Source organism: Fundulus heteroclitus, chromosome 11 (assembly GCF_011125445.2).
Source record: "Fundulus heteroclitus isolate FHET01 chromosome 11, MU-UCD_Fhet_4.1, whole genome shotgun sequence".
NCBI classification, from domain to species: domain Eukaryota; kingdom Metazoa; phylum Chordata; class Actinopteri; order Cyprinodontiformes; family Fundulidae; genus Fundulus; species Fundulus heteroclitus.
The window spans coordinates 2,352-8,587 of record NC_046371.1 but is presented as its reverse complement, the minus strand read 5'-3'; the positions used below and the strand labels follow the sequence as shown (position 1 = coordinate 8,587).

At 46.4% G+C, this 6,236-nt stretch overlaps 1 pseudogene; it reads right to left on the bottom strand.

The window, feature by feature from the left end:
• Nucleotides 1-201: 201 nt before the first annotated feature.
• Nucleotides 202-5,906, bottom strand: LOC118556482 (annotated as a pseudogene).
• Nucleotides 5,907-6,236: the final 330 nt, after the last annotated feature.

Here is a 6,236-nt window from a genome sequence, read left to right as displayed (position 1 = left end):
TAAAAATGTGATTAACTGATGAAATGTTTCAGGTCAGTTAAATGAATCCTGATTATTATTTAGAGACGAGCAGAAACGTGACAATAAACCCGATCAGACTGAAAAATGCAGCATTTTCAGCAGCTCTGGATGTTCTGTCGACCCAGTGAGGTTTGGGTTCAGCTTCAGGGAGTCTGACCCGAACCATCATCTGCTCTGGCCTAAAGGAAACCAAAGGCCTCACTGTTTAATATTCCTGAAGATTATTTTACTTTTCTTTTTATTTACTTTTATTTCTGTCTACAGACAGACAATATGTGCTACAACCTTTTCATTCATAAAATCTGATTTGTTCTAATTGAAAACCTCCAGACAAGATGAAGAACAGAACCAAACGGCTTGAAATGTTCTAATCATCTCAACATGGTTCAGGGATCCGTTTGCTTCCTGTAGATTTACTGGAGTCTTTGAAATTCGGCTCATTCTGGGTTCCACAATCTCATCAACAAGGTTTGATTAGAAAGAAGAAGCTACGGATGAAGCAACAAAACCAAAACTTTACGTTTCATTCGGTGCAGAAAATGTTTAGCAAAGACAACGGTGAGAAAGATGAACTCAGAACAACGATTAGCTGAAGGAAAAGTGACTTTTGAAATGATTGAAATGGTGGCTGAGTCCAGATGTTCTACACAGATCCATCAGATGGCCTTTCCCAGGATCATGAAGCTCATGAAGAAGAACATGATGAAGAAGAGCCACATGAAGAAACGATCCATCACCTTGGCGACCTTCCTCCACTCTGCGATGCGGACCTGGGCCGTTCGCTGGTCCTGGTACGAGTTGGCAATGTACTCCACGCTCTTGAGCAGTCGCTGGTGCTGGCACACACATCTGGTTCTCACCAAGATCTCCCTCTGGTTCTCCTCAACGGCTCCTCCAACAGCTTTCTTCTCCTCAACGTTGGCGCCTCTTCCTCCCTCGCTCTCAGCGGCTGACTCCTCCTCTCCCTCCTCTCTCCTGCCAGCGGCGCCCTCCTCCTCAGAGTGGTCCACGGTGATGAACAGATCCTCCTTCCAGACGGTCTCCTGGGTCACGTCCTGCTCCATCCTCACAGATTCCCCCGTCCCCTCCTCCTCCAGCCTCCCTCCCCAGGCTTGTCCGTTAACATCCCAGCTCGCTCCTCTGCCTCTGCTGGAGGACCGGTTGTCGGACTCCTCCCTGGACAGCGGTTGCTTCTTGGACGAAGCCCCTCTAAGGCAGCTCTCTCCGACCTCGTTGACGAAGCAGATCCTAGCCAGGTAGTTGAGGATGAAGCGCTCGGCCCATTTGGGGACAGAGCGGGCCTCGGGACCACAGTGGTGGATGTTCATGATGAAGATGGTGAGAGCTGTGGATGCAGTGACCATCGTCATGGTGGCTATGTAGTACTTTCCTGTGAATGAACAAGCAGATCATTATCCTGTACTCGGTACCGTGTCACCCTGAGGTGGGTCAGAGTTCATCTGAGCTCGAGTCACTTCTCCTTCTCGGTGTGAAACTGAGGGAGGAAAGCTTCTAACGTTTGGCCCAGATGGAGCTAGTGTTGGCCAGGTAAGCTAGGCCTGACCTCTGATCCGGATCTGGTACTGACACCGTCTTACTACAGCGGGAAACCTAAACCAAGTCCTTCATTGAGATTCAATCGAACTGTCAGAGAACGACTCAAGAACACGTCAGCTGCTAAAGAACCAACTGACTGAGAGACGCTTCCTGCAGCCACCTCTGTTCTTTAAGTTCTTCTAGTTGTTCGGTCCAGAATGATTTCAAACTTGCTGTAAGTTGTGTAGCTGGACTCCTTCCTTCTTGTTCCTGAGTACAACATTAAACTATGGTGAGGACGCAGCGGATGACCTCTGGTTTCCCACCTGAGGATGTTCAGAACGTCAACATGTTGGGATGCGGGGTACCACAGGGTTCTGTTTGGGACTTGTTCAGTTCTTGTGGGGCTTTTAGGACACTTAATAGGAGAGTTTCTTATGATCTTTATGCTGAAGACATTCAGCTGTGCTGCTATTTCAAGTCTGTTGATTTAACTGCATTTATCTGCTGCTTGCTTAGCATCAAACAGCAGTTAAAGGGGACATTTTATACAAAATCCACATTTAAGCCATTTTATTGCGTTCTTCCTTGGAGTGATTTTTTTTTTTTTAGCCTGAGCTAAAAGGACACCGAAGCTACAAGTGTAAAAGTCCTGTTGTTGGGTCTGTTATCCCACACAGCTCATTACTCCGTCCCCCAGCAGACTACAAAAATGGCCGAGCGGGGGGGAGTGGAACAACCTGTGACCTGGAGCAGGACGTGGTCTGAAGCGCCTCCTTTAGATTTAAAGAGACAGCACGGAAACGAGTTGTTCTCAGACGCACCTCAGCACAGGGGCAATAGAGGGCGCCATTGGGCCAATGAGAACAAGGAATTCAGACCAAAGCGTTGCTCCAGTTTATATGGACCACGCCTGAATGATTTCAATATGAAAAGGAAGGGAATAAAAGCAGGACACGTCCTCTAAGGGTCGACATACAATTGCATTATGAGTCAAAGACACAAACTTTTATAGTTCCCCCAATGATACAATCTCTGGCATTACCATGATGGTTCCTCAGCCTCCTCTGGTCAACGGAGCCCAGACATAACAGCTAATATGACTCTAGTGCTTTAAACCTGCCCAGGTCCAGTTCTCCAGAACCACACAGCCTTTAGACACAGCTGTTCCCCAACACACCTGAATCTAATGAAAGACCGGATGCTGATGAGGAGTTTCAAACACGTATTTTACGTGTTGGAGATGGGATGCATCTAGAAGCTGTAGGACAGGAGTTCTGGAGGACCTGAGCATCCCTACCTCAAACCTGCAGTGTTAGAAACTGGAGATGATTAGATTTGTCTTGACTGAGTTATAACAGCTTTTAACAGTTGTAGCGAAAAGGAGCTTGATTATTTCTCAAATAGAAATCTACTAAAAAACTTTGGTACAAATTGGTACAACAGCCATCGACAACAATCTAATATGCCGTTTCTAAACGGTCCGTTGCTGCTGTGAAACTCCACTGAGTTTATAGTTCCACAGGACGGGTCCATGATGTTGTATTCGGGTTTTACCAAGATAAAAAAAACAAATGCTGCGCTGTGTGTTGGGAACTCTGGGGTCTCTCATTTGATTGGCTCAGGGACCTAGAAGTAAACATGGGCTACACGCTGAACTGAAGTACCTCTGGGTTTGAAAGGAGCAAAACGTGACTAAGACATTGATCATGGAGAGGACCACTGATCTCTATTTATTCACTGGATTGCTGATTGGCCGTATATAATACACGTTGCTGTGAAGCCACCAGCCGCCATATTGGTACTCCCTATTTTCCCCCAGTAACTAAGGAATATGTGCGCTACAGCATCGAATAACAAGGATTTTCTCAAGTTCAGTAGGGGCTTAAGACTTTTAAAATGTCATATACTTTTATGTTATGTTCTAAAACTATCAAGTACTGAAAAAGTCATGTGCTGAAATATTTTGCATGCTATTTATATATATATATATATATATATATATATATATATATATATATATATATATATATAAATAACATTTATATATATATAACATATATATAAATAACATTTATATATATAACATTTATAAATATATATAAATAACATTTATAAATATATAAATAACAATATACAAAAACATATTTACATATAAGTATACATATATACGTATACATATTTATATATACATATATATTTATTTAATATGAACATGTAAAATATTTCAGCACCTAATTTCCTAGTAGTTGATAGTGTTAGTACATCCACTGACTGTAGAATTACCTGTGAAACGTTTTCACACAGCCAGAAAACTGCTTGTTGTTGCAACCAAATCCTGTGGGATTCTGTGAGAGTAGGGAGGAGCAAGATGGCGGCCAGTGAATAAATAGAGATCAGTGGAGAGGACCAATTGTTTCTATGGAATGCTACTTCCATCCCGGGTGACAAATGAGAATGATTTAGGTTGATTTTAGAAGGAATGTCTTTTAACAGGATTTATTGAGCTGCCGGCCTCCAGGGAACTAAACCATCAGAGGAACCAGCAGCTAATCTACTGGCTCTGCAGGTTTTGACTCCATCCCTCCTCAGTCTGAAGGGTTCTGTCTTGTCCTGACAGTCACAACTCAACTACCTCTGAATATCACAGCCACAAATCTAAATCCTTTAATCAGGAGCAACGTGCTCCCCAGGCCACTTTTTATCGCCGACCAGAACCTTTAGTTCTCAGAGGCATGGGAGGGATGTTTCCTTACTGCTGTTGTCTAAAAAGCTACAGAGATATTACTGGTGATGCTTATTTAGCCTTAGACAAACTGCCCTCCATGTCTGTTTCAGGGAGTTGCATTGTGGGTAGTGGAAATGAAGCCCGGCTTCCTCCAGGATCAACGGAGTCCACGGCAACATTCACTGCTGCTGCAGAACTTCCACTTTACACAAATGTTGCAGCACAGATCTGAAAGGGAAGTTACTGAATATCACCCTCTGTCTTCATGGATCCAAGAGCAGCTTTCATCTGCGTGTTCAGAAGGAACAAAGCGGCGGTCCAGTGGACCTGGACCTGAACACGAACACAACTCCAGCTTTCAGGTTGGATCCACTGAACTGGGCGGCGCCCAGAGGGGTCGGGCCTTTATTCTGATCAGTGATTCTACTAATTATTGGACACCAATAATTAGCAGAATCACACCAGAGAGTTCAACCCACACAGACTCAGTTTAAGGATCAGTCCATTAGGAAACGAGCGGTTCTGCTCACCGATGAGCGGGACGCTCTCAGAAGGTGGCATGCTCTCGGCCACCAGCAGCTGGAACACAGTGAGGGCCAGCAGCACGGTCACACCCAGGGAAACCTTCTCCCCAGAGTCCGCCGGAAGGTAGAAGCCCAGCGGAGCAAGGAAGGAGATCATCATGCAGGGGATGAGGAGGTTGAAGATGTAGAAGGAGGCGCGTCTCTTCAGGTGGAGCGTGAAGGTGATGTCTGGGTACGGGTCTGAGCAGCAGCCGTACAGGATGACGTTCTTCTTGGCTGGCATGCCCAGAACCTGCTCAGACAGAGGTCTCCGGTCAGTGACATGGATCACCATGGAAAAGTTGGTGTGAAGGTGGCTTCTTACCTCCCACTCCACGTTGGGGACAAAGTCGGCCAGATCGGCGCTGTCCAAGGCGTTAAAAAGGTCCATCTGGTTTCCGTTGTGAGTCCAGGAGCCGAAGGTCAGGTGGCACTGCTGCACATCGAAGGGGAAGAAGGCCACATCCACAGAGCAGGAGCTCTTAGTGATGGCCGGTTGGTCCCACATCACCTGTCCGTCATTACGGAGGACAACGTTGGTCTCCATGGAGCTGGAGAACTCATCGTCTGCGCTGCAGAGCAGAGAGACAAGAACGCTTAAAAGCCTGAGGGAGTTCCCTCTGAAAGAAGCTTCTTCTACCTGTTGTACAAGACGATGTCCGGCCTCCACACGTAACTGCTGGGGATCCGGATGGTGTCCAGCCCATCGTAGTCCTCCTTCCTCCAGGTGAGGAAGGCAGTCCATCCACACCTGGCGGACCCACAGGTAGGTGCTCAGGATCTGGTTCCTTTCATCCTGACGAGACCAAACAGTTTAGAACCTCAGAGTCCAGCCAGCACCATGAACCGTGAGCAGGTCTGGTTACCATGTCGATGATCTGGGACAGGGTGATCTGCAGGGTCACGTTGATGATGTGGTCCGTGTCCTCCACCGGCCGCAGAGCGTTGGTGTAGTTGGAGAAAAGGTCGTTCAGAAGCTTCTGGGCGAAGCGGCCGTGGGCACAGAGACAACCTGCAGAGAAACGAAGAAACGGTTCACTCTGGATTCTTTCCTAAAACTTTAATTCAGTTCAATTTTATTTATATAGCGCCAATTAACAAGATCATCTTAAGTCTGTTTCCAAAGTCAGACTCCATCAGATCCTCCAGGTTGGTGAGAAAGTTTCCTCTCTAAGGAAACCCAGCAGGTTGCATCAAGTCTCTCCAAGCAGCATTCACTCCTCCTGAAAGAGCGTAGAGCCACAGTGGACAGTCGTCTGCATTGTTGATGGCTTTGCAGCAATCCCTCATACTGAGCATGCCTGAAGCGACAGTGGAGAGGAAAACTCCCCTTTAACAGGGAGGAGAACCTCCAGCAGAACCAGAACCAGGCTCAGTGTGAACGCTCA